The sequence below is a fragment of the Mesoplodon densirostris genome, chromosome 6 (genome assembly GCF_025265405.1).
Source record: "Mesoplodon densirostris isolate mMesDen1 chromosome 6, mMesDen1 primary haplotype, whole genome shotgun sequence".
In the NCBI taxonomy this organism is placed as follows: Eukaryota; Metazoa; Chordata; class Mammalia; order Artiodactyla; family Ziphiidae; genus Mesoplodon; species Mesoplodon densirostris.
Window position 1 is genome coordinate 5725469 of NC_082666.1, and position 20470 is coordinate 5745938.

Sequence of the window (20470 nt, forward strand, 5' to 3'; positions counted from 1 at the left end):
CAACAACAAAACCCCTTAGGCGAGCATACAGAGTTGGATCACAAGCTAATTCCTAAGGACCTTGTATTTTCCTTTCCTCAGACTCTTGTACAGGAAGGACATGCCCTCTGCCCGGAATCTGTGTCACTGTCCTGTACCCTTTACTCCTTTCAATAGTCAGATTTGGGGTGGGGTGAAATTCTACCTCCTTACTCCTGGCCTCTTCATATACCCAAAAGCTCTCTCTCCTCATCTCCCCCCACCAAATACCACTCCCAAGTTTCTCCCTGACCATTCACCCTAGTGAAGAGCAGTCTCTCCTTCTCTCAACCACTGTAATTCTTCTTACCTATATTATTAATGTCAACAAAATAAGGCCTAGCATTTGAATTAAATGTTTGGGGGTTTCATCTTCTCAATTTGGTTCCTGAAAATCAGGACCATCTCTGAATCTCCCACAGCTCTATAGCACAATGCCTTGTGCTCATGTGAGCAAACAATAAATACCTGGCAAGTGAATCACTGAACACAGGCAGGAATGAAAATCCTGAAGGGAAAGTAGTATAATGGGAGATGGCTCCCAAAGGTGCAAAGGTCAACCAGCCTGACATTCTGATGTAAATGTCCTAAATCCAGACAGTCACAGTAAGAACTGCTTGGAAGCATCCATTTCAAATCTACAAGGCATGTACACTTTGCTTCAAGAGAATCACACCTAAAATGTTAAAACTGCACTCCCTACAGTAATTATCAGGCAGCTTTTTTAAAAAATTAATTTATTTATTTTTGGCAGTGTTGGGTCTTCGTTTCTATGCGAGGGCTTTCTCTAGTTGCAGCGAACGGGGCCACTCTTCATTGCTGTGCGCCGGCCTCTCACTGTCGTGGCCTCTCTTGTTGTGGAGCACAGGCTCCAGACGCGCAGGCTCAGTAGTTGTGGCTCACGGGCCCAGTTGCTCCGCGGCATGTGGGATCTTCCCAGACCAGGGCTCGAACCCGTGTCCCCTGCATCGGCAGGCAGATTCTCAACCACTGCGCCACCAGGGAAGCCCCCAGGCAGCATTTTTTAATACCAAATTTTGAAGGAGAAATATTGGTGATATTTTCTTTACAGATGTATTTTTTTCCTGCTAAGCACACAAGCTTCTGAGTGAAGATATCCACAACGTTTTGAAAAGTATAGCATTGGTTAATGTAACATGAATCTGTCACACTGTTTAAGAAAGAACAAATGCTCCTATATTCTGACATCTGCATAATTTCCTGAGCCAACAGAATGAAAGGATTCTATTTCCCTACTTGTCCCCCAAAATTCAAGGCACAAATGTATAGAACATAAACTGGCACTCTAGCTGCCTGTACTCAATTCCATGCCCAAACCTATAATGTTTTAAATTTCATTTTTTAAGGGAGTGCCACCATGTGGTGACTAACTTTAGTACACTTTTAACATAGATACCAATAGGATGTGTTATGTACTTGAAAACAGTAGGGGAAGGAACAAATTACCCAGGCCACGTTTTATAGGATATTTTATAACAGATTACTTTCACAATGATCAAACTTTAGAGTTAAAATATTAGAGTTAAGATATTATCTGCTCCTTTCAGGACGATTCAGATTGGGACCCTTAGCTCATGTTAGTGAGACCCAGAATCAATTAATCACCCACGGTACCAAAGCCTGCAACTGGGGCAGGGGTGAGATGGGGAAGGAATATCGCTAGGGGCTACCACCCTGGTCTCCTGCCTCTCTGTACTATCCCACAGCCCGGCTCTTCTATATAAAATGCAAGTTATTTGGCAACTTTAAATTTTTTATTTATTTAACAAACATGTATATAGCACTTACTATGTGCCTGCAACTGTTGTAAGCACTATATGTGTCAAATAAACAAAAAATTAAAGCCTCTAAATAATTTGTATTTAATGCAACTCTTCTCATCTGAGGATTCTGAAATAACAGCCTATGTTATAAAATCTCAACAATCTTCTAGGGTTTAAAAAAAAAAAAAAAGGAGGCAAAATGGGTAGAAATAAAGCTAACAGCAAAAGCCAGAAGTCTGTTTGTGCTCCAAAAAGCTGGAGCACTGTCCTTCAACTGGTGACTGGATAAACAAACAGCGGTACATCCACACAAGGGGATACCACTCAGAGATATAACAGGAGGAACTATGATAACATTGTGAATGACTTGCAGTGCACAATGGTAAGTGAAAGAAGCCAGACTCAAAAGGCCATATGCTGCATGATTCCATTATATGTCATCCTGTACATATAAGGACAGAAAACTGACTGTGGTTGCCAGGAGCTGAGGAGGGGTCGAGGAAGGACGACTATAAAGGAGCAGCACAAGGGAATTTAGGGGGTCATTGCACTGTTCTGTATCTGAATGAGGTGGTAATTTCACAGCTGTATGCATTGGTCAAAGTCCACAGAACTGTACACTAAAGAGTAAGTTTTATACTATATGGAAATTATAACTCAATAAACCTGACTATAAATAATAAGATAAAATACAATAAAAGACTAGGTCCATAGTTTGGCTTTCCAAATTAAAGACTGGTTATGTTTTCAGAAGCTAAAGAAGTTGCATTCCATAAAAGTTAAACAAAACCTGATTAGGTTTTTTTCTCTGTAAGTGACCTACTCTAATTAGACCTCTAGCCTTTATTAACTTTATAACTACCCTTTATCATAGTTATAATTTATTGAGCTAACTATGTAACAAGTACTATTCTGTTTCTTTAGGTTTACTGCTTAATTTTCTATGTCAGTTACAGATGTATGTAAAATAAAGAGGGAAAAATGACCCCTCACCTCTCCACACCATACTCCGCCATCCAATCCACTCCCAAGAAATAACAGCTATCGACAGACTTTTTGTACAGACCCACAGTTTTCCCTGTAGTATGAATGGGATTGTAGTACACTTGCTTTTCTATTGGATGCTTTAAACATCTCTCCGTGGGAACCCACATAAAGCTACCTTCACCTCTTAAACAGCTGCAGAATGTTACACAGAACCCTGGCCACAATTTATTTAGCCATTCCCTAATGATGAATATTTAAGTTATTCCAAATGCTCTAAGTTAGGTTCCTCACAGAGGGTTTAATTCCCCCAACGACCCTGTAGAGTGGACCTGTTACAGATAAGTCCCCCGAGACTTGGAAAGATGCACTAATTCGTTCCTTCAACAAATACTACTCTGTGCCAGGAATACAACAGTGCACAGGGTCAGATACTCCTGGCCATCATGTAACTCACTATCTTTCTTTTTTCTTTTTTTTTTTTTTGCGGTACGCGGGCCTCTCACTGTTGTGGCCTCTCCCATTGCGGAGCACAGGCTCCAGACGCGCAGGCTCAGCGGCCATGGCTCATGGGCCCAGCTGCTCCGCGGCATGTGGGATCTTCCCGGACTGGGGCACGAACCCGTGTCCCCTGCATCGGCAGGCGGACTCTCAACCACTGCGCCACCAGGGAAGCCCCTCACTACCTTTCTTCTTCACTGGCTGTAACAGGCAACAACCCTCTCAACCCCCCTGACCATACAAGTCAGGGTTGATGAGAGGAGGGCTCTGGGGACCTGCGGAGGGACTCTCAGCCCGGACTGGGTGCAGAGTGACCACCGGGCAGGGCTTCCTGTTTCTGCTACTTGGTGCTGCCTCTCCTCCATCCCCATCAGATTAAGGACACACAGTGAGAGTCAACACTGGCTCTATCCTAGAGAGGCTTTGCTCTCGAAACAAAAGGAAGCATAAGCTGCATGTTGCTACGAAATGCCAGTTCACACCAAGCCTCCGAGGAAGTTGTATACTCAGCAAATCATGAATTATTTCACATGTTCACAAATGTAGCCACCAAGTAAATCCTGCCACCAATCTTTCTATCAAGAAGGAAGCTTCCCTGGTGATCCAGTGGATAAGACTCTGTGCTCCCAGTGCAGGGGGCCTGGGTTCAATCCCTGGTCAGGGAACTAGATCCCACATGCATGCCGCAACTAAGAGTCCGCATGCCGCAACTAAAGATCCCACACGCTTCAACAAAGATTGAAGATCCTGAGTGCCACAGCTAAGACTCGGCGCAGCCTGCCTAGATAGGTAGATAGATAGATAGATAGGTAGACAGATATTAACTTTTTTAAAAAGGACATAAAAAGAGGAGATCGTAAGCTCTGACAGTTGTACACATGAATGAAATGTACAGGGAGAGCTCTCCCATTTTAAGAGATGCTACTTAAGAGAAAAGCAGCCACTCAGCTCCAGCAGACAGCTGCAAGTAAAAATGCAGGGGAGGGTTTCCCTGGTGGCGCAGTGGTTGAGAGTCCGCCTGCCAATGCGGGGGACACAGGTTCGTGCCCCGGTCCGGGAAGATCCCACATGCCGCGGAGCGGCTGTGCCCGTGAGCCATGGCCGCTGAGCCTGCGCGTCCGGAGCCTGTGCTCCGCAACGGGAGAGGCCACAACAGTGAGAGGCCCGCGTACCGCAAAAAAAAAAAAAAAAAAAAAATGCAGGGGATAAAAATCTCCCAGTTAAAAAAAAGGATTATGGAATTTAAAAAATATACCTCAAAGTAGAAGAGCATCAGAACCTCCATGCACTCCACATACCCCACGTACCCATGTACCCACGTCCTAGTCTTCCTGGCTTCAACAAGCATCGACTCATAGCTCACCTTCTTTCACCTACACCCCCACCCACTCCTCCAGCCCAAATAGTTTTGAAGCCTATATCTAATATTATATAATTTATGGATTTCCACCACCCCAATTTTTATACTTTGTTTGAATTCAGATCTTTTTTTTTTTTTTTTTTGCGGTATGCGGGCCTCTCACTGTTGTGGCCTCCCCCGTTGCGGAGCACAGGCTCCGGACGCGCAGGCTCAGCGGCCATGGCTCACGGGCCCAGCCGCTCCGCGGCATATGGGATCCTCCCAGACCGGGGCACGAACCCGTATCCCCTGCATCGGCAGGCGGACTCTCAACCACTTGCGCCACCAGGGAGGCCCTGAATTCAGATCTTAATAAGCTCCATATATTGTGTTATGTCTCCTTTAATCTATAGGTTCCACTTAATTTTTTTCTTCCAATTTACTCATTAATTAAACCAAGTCATTTGTTCCAGAGTTCCCCTCTGTCTAAATTTTGATGACTGAGCTTAACATGGTAGGAGCTATATTTTGATGTTTCCTTTCATGGGAGAACTTTGCTTGCTCAAATGCAGGTGACAGTTTCTGTTTAAAAGAGATGCCTTACTTCTGCGGGGGGTGGGGAGGAATGGGTGTATGTGTGCACTTTATTTTGGAAGGCGGTGCCGTGGCTGGTTTGAGGAATCAAATGTGTTCCTCATACAACCTGCAGCTCTTCCGGAACTAAAATTTGGTATTTCCTCACGAGGTCCGACTCTCCAGGGCATTCTGAGGCCAGGTGCGCCTTCAGAAGAACAGGAGTGTGAAGGGATCCTCGGCATTCTAGTAAGAGTGCAAACAACTATATCCATAACTAAACAAGGTGATTTCAGATGGCATGAGCTGCGAAGAAATTAAAGGGGGAAAGCAGATAAAGAGCTGGTGCTGGCACGGGTACTCTGCCAGCATAGGTACTCTGGATTAGGTCGTCAGGGGAGGTCTTTCCTAGGTACTCTGGATTAGGTCGTCAGGGGAGGTCTTTCCTAGGTACTCTGGATTAGGTCGTCAGGGGAGGTCTTTCCTCAAGGTGCCACATGATCAGCCTGCACCAGATCTGGTGTAACAGTACCCAGCAGAGGGCAGGGCAGGGCCTGGGGCGGGCACTAACAGAGAAGAGCATCCCAGTAAACAAAGGGAGTGACGGTGGGGGAAGTCCAAGAGGGAAACCAGGCCCAGACCACATAGGGCCAACAGGCTGTGGAGAGAAGTTGGGAATTCTATTCTGAGATGAGTACCCACCCAATGGAGGCTACAAACTGGGTAGTGAAAAGGTCTGACATAAATGTCCGAGGAAAGGTCTCTCTGCTGGCAAGAGAGCAGACACAGATGGGAACAGGACCAGGCTGGAAGGCTGAGAAATTTTTCAGAACAGAGATGGCGGTGGTAAGGGGCCAGGGTGGTATTTATTTACTCTAGGATTTTTTCTAGGACTCCAGGGTTATTCTAAGATTTACTGTAGGATTCATTATTCTGGAGTGTTTGCCGCTGCATCCGATGTGGGAGGAGGAGTCAAGGATGACACCTACGGGGGTGGCAGGGTACCTGGGGGTATGATGCCATGATCACAGGCTGTCACCCTTTCCCCAGGTCCTAAGCCATCCAAAAAAGAACAGGACGACAATGTGAAGACCAGGTTTGGTGAGAACCCATTAATGTGAAAGAAAAAGCCCCTGAAAGACCTGCCCTTCCTCCTCGTCATAATCATAGGGCACATTCTCATCTGCGCCCTAATAAGCCGTGTCCAACACAGCGACCCCGGCAGCCTACCTACTCGGCCCTACAATTTCCTATCAGAAGCCACTGTTGGCTGGGGCTGCCGTTCACAACGGGTTTTCCATTCTTTTCTCAGGGTCCTTCTCAGAAGTTTGTCTAGGATCATCGTTTCTCTCCCTGAGCCAACAGTAAGGCGTCTGTCCTGCCCGGCCAGACCCGCTTTCCATGCTGTGGTCACACGGCTTGCTCTGGTTATTCAGCCTGACCGTGAGCAAGTGGCGGGAGGCGCCGGGGGAGGCCAAGTGTGCTCGGTATGTGCGGGTGGAATGCCACGGCCATGGCCGCATTCCTCAGAGCACACCAACGCACCGGAAGCCCCGGGCAGCCGTTTCTCCACAACCCTGGGAAACTTGTCGTGGGCGATGACCCGCACCCACTTGGTCTCCATGCTGCCAAATACAATCTGATGAATTTACCCAATTCTTTGCTTTATCTTTTCTCTCCTCGGGGAAGTGCTCAAAAGGAGACCAACACCCAGTCCTGTGACAGTCTCCTTGCCTAACTCTGCTGACGAATGGTTTTTCCACCAAGCCGCCGCATACAACAGATTTTTTTTTTTTTGCAGTACACGGGCCTCTCACTGTTGTGGCCTCTCCCATTGCAGAGCACAGGCTCTGGACGCGCAGGCTCTGCGGCCATGGCTCACGGGCCCAGCCGCTCCGCGGCACGTGGGATCTTCCCGGACCAGGGCACGAACCCATGTTCCCTGCATCGGCAGGGGACTCTCAAACACTGCGCCACCAGGGAAGCCCTACAACTGATTTTTTTGTCAGTTTTTCCCAGGATTGGGAAAATGTGCCAGACTGTGATGCCCTATTGGATTTATAACCCTTTCAAAAATTTCAACATTTGTTAAAGCATTAAGCTATGGTGTTTAAAAAAAAAAAAAAACCAAAAAGGGCTCTTGGTGGCCAAGAGACAGATCACAGAAACACAGGGTGTCGGGTGGAATTATGGCTCTACGCCACAAACTGACTTGGATTTCCTCCTTGATAAAGAGAAATACATACTGATCCGTCCTTGTCAGCGTGCAGGTAAACTGTTCTACTGGACACACCTTCCAGAGGGGCAGTTCGCAGTATGTCTCTAAATCCTTTAAAGTACCTATTATTTCGATGCAGAAATCCCACTTCTAGAAACTTATCCTAAGGAAATAATAAGAACATACAAAAATGTATCATGAAGAAGATCCTGGGGAGAAAAACTGCAAACGTTAAGTGCTCATGAATAGGGGATTAGGAGAATAAATCATGATATATCCACATCTCTCACATGGCAGATTTCCATTCTGCCACACGTTTGTATGGCACTCCCTCCTCCTGCAAGAACTCAGCAGAGAAGCAGGTGAGCAGCACGCAGGTGAGCAGCACACAGGTGGCCCCGGGCTGCTGGCTGCAGCGCTATCATCACCGCGCCAAAGCCTCGCCTAGCACCTTCGGCAACCGCCTTGAGAAGCCGGTAAAGGCTATGGACCTTCTCACCAAAAGAAAGGTCAGCAATGGAGTTTAGTCTGAACCAGAAGACCCAGATGTACATTCGCCCCCAGGGTAATGAAACAAAACCATTTAAAGAGCTCTGGGGAGATGCATGGTACACAAGAACCTCACTTTGCAGGATAAATGCAATCCAGAAAGCTCGGCTCTTATTTTCTCCACTGGTTTCTGGCTAAACTCAGCTATACTCCTAGAGAAGAAAATCTCCCTAAAGAGCATGGTGATGACTGCATCCTGGCCTCGGCAGCTGGGCATGACGTGATCTCTGCCCCCTCATGGCCACTCTGCCCTCTCCACTCAGCAGCCTGCCCACTCAGCACCTTCGCATATACTGCCCCTTAGCCCGGAATGTTCTTACTTCTCCAAAGCCTGCCCCTTGGTCCAGTCTCGGCTTAAATGTCTCCTCCTCTTGCCCTCCCCCACCCCCCCGACCCCATTACGTTAGGTTCGTTTCCCTCTGGGCTGGCAGAGGAGGTCGTGGTGATGGTAATGACAACACACAATTGCAGCTACGATTTCTGGAATGCTTACTAAGTACCAGGACTTTTCCTCATTCACTTTACATGTATTTCTCATTTAATCCTCCTTATAAACCAAGGATGTGGGTACCATTATGATGGTCACTGTACAGCTGGTATAGTAGTCAGCCTCCAAAATGGTCCCCAGTGATTCCCATCACACTTGTTTAGTCCCCTCCCTCACTGAATAGGGCTGACCTGTGTAACCAATAGGATACTGCAGAAATGACAGTGTGACTTCTGCCGCCAGGTCATAAAAGACGTAGTGGTTTCTGCCTTGTGGTCTCTTGGACTGCCTGCTCTGCAGCCACTCCAGCAGCCTGTGGAGAGGGCCATGTGGCCAGGAACTAAAGCCTCCTGCCGACAGTCAGCACCGCCTAGCCAGCCCTGCAAGCGAGCCTCCTTGGAAGCGGACCCTCCAGCCCCAGTCAAGCTGTCAGATGACTGCAGCCCCAGCTGACATCCAGCCTGCAATCTCAGTGAAGACCACAAGCCAGACCCAGCCAGCTAACCCACTTCTAAATTCCTGGCCCACAGACACTGTGAGATAATACATATTTGCTGTTTTAAGCCACTACATTGTGAGGTGATTTGTCATGCAGAAATAGATAACTAATACTGATGGGAAAACTGAGACTCAGAGTGTAATTAGCTTACAGTTACACAACTTATAAGTGGTGGGGCCAAACGTTTTGAATCCTGCTAGTCTGACTCCAGAGCCTGAGCTCTTAACCGTTACACCAGGCAGCCTTCTCCACAGCAGGATTAATGCCCCAGAAGACCTCACAAGGCAAGAATCATGACTGTCTTTTTAATGCTGTAACCCTACCAAACGCTAGTACAATATACCTGGCATACAGCAGATATTTTGTCAAAAGAATGAATAAATGGAGTGAATGAAATGAAAAGAATCACAGAAATGTTAAGAGTCAATGATGGGATTATAGGTGACATGTTCTATTCTATACTTTGCTATATTTTAAATTTTTTCTACAAAGTACATGTATGATGGGGTTCACCTCACTTGAATTCAATTGGAACTGGGATCTGAAAGAAAAGAAAGCCAATCATCTAAAGGCCCCAGGGCAGAAGAACTAAAAAGCAGTGCAAAGACCCTATGGTTGAGATAGATTTGTCATATTTAATGAATAGGAAGATGGGACAATGTGGCTGTGAGGGGATGCCGGGGACACAGGCCAGATCTCAGTTAGCTGTCTGGCTTTTAGTTGAAGTGGACTGAGAAGCTACTGCAGGGTTTCTAGCAGAGGAGCAAGATGATCTCATTTGCATTCCTGAAAGATTATTCAGGTTTCTGTATGAAAAATAAGTTGTAAAGCAGAAAGTCTGAAAGCAAGAGGAGGCCATTGCACAAGCCCAGATGAAGTGAGGATCTGATGAGATGATTCCTATATAGTGCTTAGCACAACGCCTGGCAGACGTTAGGCACCCAACTGTTATTTTTTCTTTGCAAATGCTCAATTTGAAAATCATGATAAACGTATGCAATCACCATAAAGTACACATGCACACAACACAGAATAAAAACTTACCATATTCTACATTCAATGGCATGGAAAAATGTTTACAATATATTGTTAAAGGTTTTTTAAAAAGCAAATGAACAGTTTCTACGCATGAGGGGCATGGCACTAAGCAGACAAATAAATCTGAATGGTTTCCACAAAATAAACAGTGGTTATCTCTAAATAGGATTAGAGGTCTCAGTGCAGTTGTGGGTCATTTTTACTTTCTTCGTTATCCCTTTCTATACTTCTGAATTCTCTTTTTTAATAATGAACATTTATTTATTTAATAGAGATAAATATAAAATTGTTTTCCTTTGTAGGAAAACACTTAACTTTTCTGTATACTTAAAGAAAAAGAAAGAAATTTGAAGAAATGGCTGGATAGTCCACTAAATGAAGATTTATATCATGTCAAAGGAGAAATAATATTAACTGGGAGAATCTTCTGATCACATTGCAACAGCGAAATGCAACGTCCATGACAGAGCAGGGAAGAAATGATGCTCTCAATGCTGGGTAACAGTGAACGGCTTCTTGTCTGTTAACGTCTAATGATGACTTTTAAAAAAATTAAAGGGGGAGTTGGTTAAAACAGGATATTTCAGCATTTCTTGATTTTTGTTCTCCTGGTCCTAAAAATGCTTCAGAACAAAGACCTTTCCTTCACAAAGAAAAGAGAAAAGGCTGTGAGAGGCTTCAGGATGGGGAAGAACTGACAGGTTGGAGAGAAGATAGATGTCACTTTGCTAACCAGAAGTCAATTATCAGATTTTAGTAATATGCCAAAGACTGTGACTAGTCACAAAAGTAGGAAAAAATACATTTAGCCACCAAAAGAAATTTATAAGAGAAATTTTCTTCCTTAAGACGTAGAGAAGCAGTCTAATGATTTATTATCCTAACGTTTAAGCAGAAAAGTCATCTCCTAATATTTTTGGGTCTTTTTACAAGGATGAGTTATGCAGCCCCTTGGAAAAGATCAGAATATCTCCTGCTTTCAAGAACCCCTGACATTTGTAAGACTGGGAAGGGTGTATGTTAAGTGAACAGAAAGAAATCCAGGAAAAGCAGGTCTCTTGTGACAGGACGGTAGTGTCTATTACAAACCCAAGGATACCAGGAATCCATTTGACAACAAGGTTCCAGTCCTTACTAGGGCGAGTCCCCACACCACAGGACTGCCTTTACGGAGGGGGTAAGGGACCAAACACAGCAACTGCTTCTCCTTGGTACAGCAAAATGACATCCCAACGGCACCAGGATATGCAAGCAAGGCAATGACTATTGGTTTGTGACCCAAGCCTAAGGAGACCAATTTCAACCAGGTTAAACCATGAAAACTAAACAACTGCAACGTGGCCTGGGGTGAGCCTTCCAAGTCTGCAACAGGAGCCTGGGCTCCCGTCCTGGCCTCACCACTAAGTGAGAAGCGTGGCTAGTGAGTAATCCTGGCCCTGCAGTGCTATTGGGAAGATTAAGCAAGAGACTAGGAGAATCCCAGACACACAATATACTCAACAATTACTACGATAATGGCAGACATCCTGGGAAACGCTCACCCCTTGCTCCTGTGCCTGCAAGTTGTACAGGTGCCCCCAGGCCCCCACAGCTCTGGAGAACGGTTGGAAGGCACCTTACCAGGCCTCCCTCTCCTCTGATGAATGAGAGAATGTCCTCTCTTAGTCAACCTCCCAAACCCAATGAAACAGGTGTGATTTGGGCTGAAATAAGTAGTTAGGTCTGCCAGCTAGTAAAGACAGAGTCAGAACTCCACCCCAGGTCTGACTGCCTCCTGCGCCCAAACTCTTAGCCACTCTGCAAATCAAAAGGGGGACAGTATGTCAAGCACCCGGCACATCACCCGCTCAGAGTAAGTACTCAGTGTAAGTCGGCGAATCACCTAAGTAGCATTAACAATTTCCCTTCAAGGAAGGTATTACTGGTCCCAGTTTCTAAAGGAACTGAGGTAAAACTCCTGGGGGAGAAAAGACAGTGCCTGGGGGATGCCCTGGAGGGACCATAGCTTCTTAGCTTTCTCAGAATCTTCCTCAAACTCCTCCAGTTTCTTATATGAAAGTTAGATTCTCAACAGGGCCCGTATGCTTCCCACCATCTGGCGTTCTCCTCCAGGAGGCAAGCAGCCCTTCCCAAGGGGGCTGATCTCAGAGCCTGTCTTAGAGCAACTTGTTCTGAGCTCTGAGAATGTACGCTTGAGCCAACCTCAGTTTCTTTACTTATAAAGCGAGCTTCTAAAAGGGCCCCAAACTGCCTTCCCACAAGGTCAGAAGAGCATTGTGCAGAATAAAATCCAGTGTTCAGGATCCCCCCCTCGCCTTCCCTGAGGTCAGCTATGTAGAGAGAACAGCAGGCAGCAGCAAGAAGAGCCCAACTCGGCCCAGGCTGAGGGCCTGGAGGGGTCCAAATGTCCAAGTGCAGAACCATGAGCGCAAGGCAAGGAAGAGCTTTGTTTGCATTTCCTTTTAAAACGCCCCAGACACACACACCTCAAAACCTTCTTACAGTCAAGTCAAAGTGGACACGGATCAGCTATCACATATTAGAATGCAGCCAGCCAGCGCTGATGTTGCAGAGGCCAGCAGCCGGCCTGCACCGCGGGTACAAAAGTTCCTCTAGACATCCAAAGACGATTCGGCAAGTAGCAGCAACAGAAACAACACCTTCCCTTCACCCCGCAGCCCTAACAACTTCTCTTCTTTGCCCTAGACACTGTCAAGATAACTCCAAAGGTGAAGAGACAATGTTAGGATAAAATGCACTTCAATGGCTCGGAAGAGAAAACCTTCCATTTATAGCAGTGCTGAAAAATAGCTGAAAAAGGCACCAACTTTGTAGTGTTCGAATTTGTAAAATGTTTTAAAAGTTACGAAGAACTACGTGACCCACTGAATTAGCTGACTGGAAATCTAAAGACTGCTGCAATTTCATGTGGAAAATCTGAGGTAAGTGTCTTTCATTTGACCAAATAATTAATTAAACTCCCTATTCAAATGCAGAAAGCCCAAGAAGCAGCTTTCTGCAAGAGGAGAACTGAGGGGAAGCCTCAGTGTGAACCCGGTGTGTCAAAAGTCAAGGAGAGGGGCTTCCCTGGTGGCGCAGTGGTTGAGAGTACGCCTGCCGATGCAGGGGACACGGGTTCGTGCCCTGGTCCGGGAAGATCCCATATGCCGCCGAGCGGCTGGGCCCGTGAGCCATGGCCGCTGAGCCTGCGCGTCCGGAGCCTGTGCTCTGCAATGGGAGAGGCCACAACAGTGAGAGGCCCGCGTACCGCAAAAAAAAAAAAAAAAAGTCAAGGAGAAAGGAAAAAATACAAAGCCTCCCGAATTCAGCTGCTTTCCTAAAGCAGTATAAATTTGGAAGCAGGCTACAGCAGGGAACCAACTTCTATTTGTTGATCTTTGCATTTCTAAACCTATCCTTGGGACTTCCCTGGTGGCGCAGTGGGTAAGAATCTGCCTGCCAATGCAGCGGACATGGGTTCGAGCCCTGGTCCGGGAAGATGCCACATGCCGCGGAGCAACTAAGCCCGTGCATCACAACTACTGAGCCTGGGCTCTAGAGCCCACGAGCCACAACTACTGAGCCCGTGCGCCTAGAGCCCATGCTCTGCAACAGGAGAAGCCCCCGCACCACAATGAAGAGTAGCACCCCCGCTCCGCAACTAGAGGAAAGCCCGTGCACAGCAATGAAGACCCAAACACAGCCCCGAAAAATTAAAAAAATAATAAATAAATAAATAAACCCATTCTTCTTCATAAGAAAAGCAGCTGCCCCTTTTCTCACGGAGAAATATTATACTAAATGGCTTACATAATGGGTCAACTACAATGCTTACAAATCACTCTTAATAAATGAGAAGTGTAAGCAACACTTTTCTGTATTTTGACAAAAACTTATCCTGACACTAAAGAGTGCTCTTTCTGCACAATGAAAGTCCTGAAAGGCATAGGTCCTGGAGCGCGTCCTGGTCCTCCTCGGTCACCTGAAGCGGACATCTACAGATGGCAGGTCACAGACCCCATCTCTGGGGACCAGGCAGAGCAGCATCCAAGCAGAGGCCCCTCGCGCTGGGTTTGCGCAGAGTGCCCTTATTCCACAACCCCACATGCCCAGGGGAAGGACCTCCAGGGCTGGCGCCAACGACTCAACAAGACAGAGCTTTGTTTGGCTTTTCCAAGATAGCAAAAAGGGGAGAATGGGTCAAAAGGGTCTCCTAACTTACCCACTACTACAGCTAACGCATCAAATACACCTTATGAGTGAACAGGAGAACCACATGAAGGGGTGTGTCTTACTGAACCTACAGGAAATAAGTTCTACCAGGCACTTATTCTCATCATTACGTTTGATCCTCTCTAGAGACCCAGACTTCCAAGTCATGGTGAGAACCGTGAATAACATGGAAGTAAGTGAGGAGTGAGTGACACATGTGTACAAACCACAGTGTTCCGGAAGAGTGGACACTGTCAACCCAACACCATTACTGAAGCATGTCCAGAACCAAAAGCCTTGCCCTCTGCTTACATCAGAACTACAAGGAACCACCCTATTTCTGTGAATGTCACTCCCATTTCTGGTCACCAGACTGAAGTTCAGAGAATCATTTTTACCTCTTCCCCATCTCTGCCCACTTGACCAGTCCAGCCAATCCCATATCCAAGGGGGCTCTTGGTGTCACCTTCCTTTCTTCAGGCTCTCCTTACTTCTGCTTAAGTGTCCTCCCTTCCACTTGCAACCTAAACTTAGATTACAGATTAATTTTGCTAAATCATGGCTCTGATCTTTTGACAAACTCCTTCAACAAATATTTATTGAACCTGTACTATCACTGTTCTAAGTACTGGGGATACTTTCATGATGCTAACATCTACAGCTTTCATTGGCCGCCAAATATCTCTGGAATCTCTGGCTTGGCACTCAAGGTCATCACTGAAGTAGACCAAACGTGCCTTTCCATCTTAATCCATGTACTACCCTGAATATCCCAGCCAAGCTATTCCTAACATACTTTGCCCTTTGCCACCTGAAGCTATCATCTCTCCCTTACTAGACAAGAATCTCCCTGAGACTGTTCCCTAGTGTACTCAACAAAGATACTCAGAGAAGGAAGAGTCCTGAGAAGCCCCACTGGGTTCAAATCCCTCCTTATTGTCATATCTTGCCTCCTCTTGAATATCCCCAGTGACAGAATAATCACGGTCTTCCAAGGCACCCATTCTATTGCTTGACTGCTCTCCTTGTCTGAAAGCTCTTTCCACGCTAAGCTCAAACATGTCTTATTTTGTGACTGCCATCCACTTCTCCTAATTCTGCTTTCCAAAGCAGTGCAGGGTGAGACCAACTCCCTCTTATATGACCATCCTTTAAATATTTTCAGACAGCTAACACACCTTCCCTTAGTCTCTTCTCCAAGCTCAAAACATCACCCAGGTTCTTTAACCATTCATTATGCATTCATTCATTTAATATTTACTGAACATCCTATGTGACAGGTACTACCACACAATCTCTGCTCTAAAGGCATTTAAAAGGAAGTGACAGGGAGGCAATTATAACACAGTGCGAGAAACACCACAGTGATAAGCAAAGAATGCTGTGGGAGCAGAGGAAGTGATACCTCTTTGGAGGGGGCGGATTCTGGTAGGTAGCAAGGAAATGACATGTAATGCCATTTTCTGAGCCATGACCATTTTTAGGTTAAATAATGGGCTCTTCAATTTTCAGAGACTGAAACCTGGTACTATTTATTTATGTTAAACCCCAAATGTCGTATTAAAAGGAGCACAATTAGAGTAACTTAATAATATAAAGATATGTCATTTACTTTGCATCAGTTCCTTTATTCTACTCTGCCATGCCTTTCTGAACCAAGGTTTTTAATTCTCACAGAATGGTTACCAGCATTCACTTAATTGCCCGTCATAACTCAATAAGAACTCAAGCATCAGAAGCTACTGTGTTGGACTTAATCAAGGACCAAAACACAACTTAGCACAATTTATTACTATAAACCACTGCTTCAAGAGAAGATAAATGGTCAGGACTTCAAATCTAGTCTAAGCGATGATTAAATGTCCCTAAAAGTGATCTACAGCAACATTAAACCAGCGTGAACTGCAGCCTGACAGCAGCAAAAAGATAAGCCCATATCATGCTTGGGATCATGGAGGTGGTGAGGCTTGGTAGAGATTGTTCATTTAAAAAGATAATGTGGTAGAGAATCAGCATGATTTAGATTTTTTATTATTCATTAGAAAGCTATATAACACTTGCCTCTTAAAATAGAACCAAGCATATCAACAACTCAGATAATACTTTATTTTAAAAATTTAAATTAAAGAAATTTAACAGAAGACAGATTAAATGGAATAAAAGAGACTTGGAACGTGTTATGGTACTGTACTGTATAACAATGCTGTTAGGCGAGATTCTGCTATAAGACTATAATGTTCTTCTTTCTTTAGCTATGATTCAGTTCACACTTTTCTTCCTCATACTTATGAAGGCAACAAAAAGACAAAAATTAAAAGGCATGAAGTTTTCTTTTCTTTCTTTTTTAAAAATAAATGTATTTTATTTATTTATTTTTGGCTGCATTGGGTATTTGTTGCTGCAAGCAGGCTTTCTCTAGTTGCAGCGAGTGGGGGCTACTCTTTGTTGCAGTGCTCGGGCTTCTCATTGCAGTGGCTTCTCTTGTTGCGGAGCATGGGCTCTAGGCGCGTGGGCTTCAGTAGTTGTAGCACGTGGGCTCAGTAGTTGTGGCTTGCGGGCTCTAGAGTGCAGGCTCAGCAGTTGTGGCACATGGGCTTAGTTGCTCCCCGGCATGTGGGATCTTCCCGGACCAGGGCTCGAACCCGTGTCCCCTGCATTGGCAGGCGGATTCTTAACCACTGCACCACCAGGGAAGCCCCTGAAGTTTTCATATGAAAAGATGCTCACCATCATTAGCCAGCAGGGAAATGCAAATTAAAACCATAATGAGTACTCAACAAGAATGGCAAAAATAAATAATAATGATAACACCAAGTGCTGGCAAGGATGCCAGGAATTCTGGCATGGAAAAGTGCTGGTAGGGATGTAAAATGATAGCTACTCTGCAAAATACTTTGGAAGTTTCCTATAAAACTAAATAAACTTATCACAAGAGCCAGTAATGTCTATGCCCAGAAATAAACCCATGCACTTATGGTTAATCTACAACAAAGGAGGCAAGTATATACAATGGAGGAAAGAGTCTCTTCAATAAGTGGCGCTCAGAAAACTAGACAGCTACATATAAAAGAATAAAATTAGAACATTTTCTCACACGATATACAAAAATAAACTCAAAATGGATTAAAGACCTAAATGTAAGACCAGAAACCATAAAACTCTTGGAAGAAAACATAGGCAGAACACTCTTTGACATAAATTGTAGCAATATTTTGGGGATCTGTTTCCTAAGGCAAAAGAAGCAAACACAAACACAAACAAATGGGACCTAATTAAACTTAAGATTTTTTGCATAGCAAAGGAAAGCAGTGACAACATGAGAGGACAACCTACAGAATGGGAGAAAATATTTGCAAATGATATGACTGATATGGGGTTAATATCCAAAATATATAAACAGCTAATAAAACTCATTATCAAAAAAACAACCCCATTAAAAAATTGAAAGAAAAACTGAATAGACATTTTTCCAAAGAAGATATATAGATGGCCAACACACACATGAAAAGATGTTCCATATCACTAATCATCAGGCAAATACAAATCAAAACCACAATGAGATACCACCTCACACCTGTCAGTATGGCTATCACCAAAAAGACCACAGTCGACAAATACTGGCAAAGATGTAGAGAAAAGGGAGCTCTTGTACCTTGTTGGTGGGAATGTAAACTGGCCACTATGGAAAACAATATGAAAGTTCCTCAAAAAACTGAAACTAGGGCTTTCCTGGTGGCGCAGTGGTTGAGAGTCCGCCTGCCGATGCAGGGGACACGGGTTCGTGTCCCAGTCCGGGAAGATCCCATGTGCCGCGGAGCGGCTAGGCCCGTGAGCCATGGCCGTTGAGCCTGCGCGTCTGGAGCCTGTGCTCCACAACGGGAGAGGCCACAACAGTGAGAGGCCCACTTACCGCAAAAAACAAAACAAAACAAAAAAACTGAAACTAGAATTACCATATAATCTAACAATTCCACTCCTGGGTATATATCCAAAGAAAACAAAAACACTAATTCAAAAAGATACATGCACCACAATGTTCATAGCAGCATTATTTACGATAGCCAAGGTATGGAAGCAACCTAAGTGTCTATCAACAGACGAATGGATAAAAAAGGTGTGGTATATATACATACAATGGAATACTACTCAGCCATAAAAAAGAATGAAATTTTGCCATTTGCAAGGACATGGATGGACCTCGAGCGTATTTTGCTTAGTGAAATGTCAGAGAAAGATAAATACTGTATGTTATCATTTATACGTGGAATCTAAAAAATAAAACAAGTTAATGAATACAACAAAACAGAAAAAAAAACAAGAGGGAGGCTGAGGGAAATGTGACTACAAAACAGAAGAAGAAGACGTAACAATGGAAGTGAGAGGTTGGAGGGATTCAAGGAAGGGGTCACAAGTCAAGGAATGCTGGTGGCCTCTAGAAGCTGGAAGAGGAAAGGAAGAGGTTCTTCCCTAGAACCTCTAAAGGAGCAAGGCCCTGCTGACACCATGACTTTGGCCCAGCAATACTAATTTCAGACTTCTAGTTTCCAGAATAGTGGGAAAAGAAATTCCTCTTGTTTTAAGCTACCCAGTTTGTGGTAATTTGTTACAGCATTCATAGGAAACTAAGGTGCTAAGTGAAATGAAAGTGTGTAGAAAAACTGTACACAAAGATTTATAACAACTCTATTCATAAGCATCAGTAACTGGAAACAACCCAAATGTCCTTCAACAGGTGAATGAATAAACAAACTGTGGTACATCCATACCACAGAATACTACTCAGTAATGAAAAGGAACAAACTATTGTTATATGTGACACTTGGATGCATCTCAAAGGCCTAATGCTCAGTGAAAGAAGCCAGTCTTAAAAGGTTATACACTTCATGGTTCCATTTATATGACATTCTCAGAAAGACAAAATACAGTGACAAGAACAGATCAGTGGTTGCCAGGGGGCAGGGGTGAGGGGAGGGAATGACTGTAAAGGGATCACATGAGAAAGGTTCTTGGGGTTATGGAAGTATTTTGCGTCCTGTTGTGATGGGTGGTAGTTACACAAATCTTTAAGTTTTATTTATAGTCTATTCTATATCTTCCCTACTTAAATCAGCACTAGCACAGTAACAAAGGAGAATGAAATGACTTCTGAGCCAGAAGAATTCTCCAAAGACGTTTGGGTCAGCCCACTTTCATTGCACAATTAAATATAAACGTGAGGACTATAAAGTCAAAAAATGCTCCTTAGGGGAAGAGCCTCAAAGAAATTCACCTGTTCCCTTCATCGTACGGGTAGTGAAGATGCTGGCAAAAAATAACATGGCTAAATGGCCTAAGAAGGGAGGAGACCGAAAGCAAGGGCCTGGAAGACCAATCTCCAAATAACCGGCACAGAGCGTAAGATTTACTTTAAATTCCTATAAATTTCTTTAAATTGACAGATTCCCAGAAAGTCATGAGGAGAATTAGCCATCACAACAACATAAAGAAAAAACCCCAATACTCTGGTAGACCAGTAAATTGCTTAGGCTTTTGTCCACACAAGAAATCCTTCGGACCAAGGAAAATTAAAAGCTTGCTGGGTTGGTGACCACACACACTTATAAACCTCAGAACTCACCTCTAGCCAACTAACCACAATATATATTACACCAAACTGTGCTTCACGAATCTGTCATCTACACAGGTTCATAAATAAAACCTATGCAGACTGTGAGAAAAGAGCTGAAAAAAATGTGTGCTAAACAAGCAGCAGCAGATTTAGGATTAGACAACTTTGTCCTGAAGAAACAATAAATTACACGAGGAAAAGAAAAGCAGCCATCTGGTCAGAGGACGCTGCCTCTCACAGCAAGAACTGCCTGAAGGCCCAAACGACATGGAAATCCTCAGGGCAAGTCATGAGAAGCCCGGATTTCATGCAGCAGGGGTGGAAAGATCTCTACAGCTGACATCCTCCAATCACCCTATAGGAAGTACTTTGAAAAAAAAAAGTATTTACAGTTTAAGCAGGGGTTTTCTCTAGAATTTTCTTGAGGAGTTGCATTCCAGTGTCATCAACGTGTTCAGATATAACCCACGGATTTTATAGATAATCCATAATTACCAACAGCGTACAACCGTGTCTCAGGCAAACTGCTCATCACAACGTTATTACTACTAGAGTTTATTTCTTTCTTTTTTTTTTTTTTTTGCGGTACGCGGGCCTCTCACTGTTGTGGCCTCTCCCATTGCAGAGCACAGGCTCCGGACGTGCAGGCTCAGCGGCCAT

At 44.5% G+C, this 20470-nt stretch overlaps 1 protein-coding gene and 1 pseudogene across 1 annotated transcript in view; one reads left to right on the forward strand and one right to left on the reverse strand.

Annotated features, from left to right (window-relative positions):
• Positions 1 to 12416, forward strand: part of LOC132491750 (S-adenosylmethionine decarboxylase proenzyme-like) — a 34052-nt pseudogene extending 21636 nt beyond the window's left edge.
• Positions 1 to 20470, reverse strand: part of ABL1 (ABL proto-oncogene 1, non-receptor tyrosine kinase) — a 133631-nt gene that overhangs the window by 95054 nt on the left and 18107 nt on the right. The gene's annotated exons all lie outside the window — the stretch shown is intronic.